The following is a 562-nucleotide window of genomic DNA, read 5'->3' as shown; positions in this document are numbered from 1 at the left end:
AGATCAGCATTTATCTGAAATAAAAAGCTTTTATAACATTATACACTATACCATTCAAAAGCTTGGAGTCAGTATAATTTTTTTTCTTTTTGGGACAGAAAATATAGAAATTTTATTTAGCACTGCAATTTTATTTTATTTATAATACTTTTATTTAGCAAGGATGCTTTAAATTGATCAAAAAGATTACAATGTTACAACAGATTTATATTTCAGATAAATGCTGTTCTTCTGAACTTTCTATTCATCAAAGAAACCTGAAAAAAAATCTACTCATTTGTTTTCAACATAATAAATTATTTTTTTTTGAGCAGAAAATCAGAATATTAGAATGACTTCTGAAGGATCGTGTGACTGGACTAATGATGCTAAAAATTCAGCTGTGAAATCACAGGAATAAATTACATTTTAAAATATTTTAAAATAGAAAACAATTATTTTAAATAGTAAAAATATTTCACAATATTACTGTTTTTGGATCAAAATAAATGCAGGCTTGGTGAGCAGAAGATAATTCTTTAAAAAACATTAAAAATCTTACTGTTCAAAAACTTTTGACTGG

Source organism: Sinocyclocheilus rhinocerous, unplaced genomic scaffold (genome assembly GCF_001515625.1).
Source record: "Sinocyclocheilus rhinocerous isolate Xijiao unplaced genomic scaffold, SAMN03320098_v1.1 scaffold3658, whole genome shotgun sequence".
NCBI lineage: Eukaryota > Metazoa > Chordata > Actinopteri > Cypriniformes > Cyprinidae > Sinocyclocheilus > Sinocyclocheilus rhinocerous.
The sequence above is the reverse complement of the archived record's forward strand: the minus strand, read 5'-3'. Positions refer to the sequence as shown.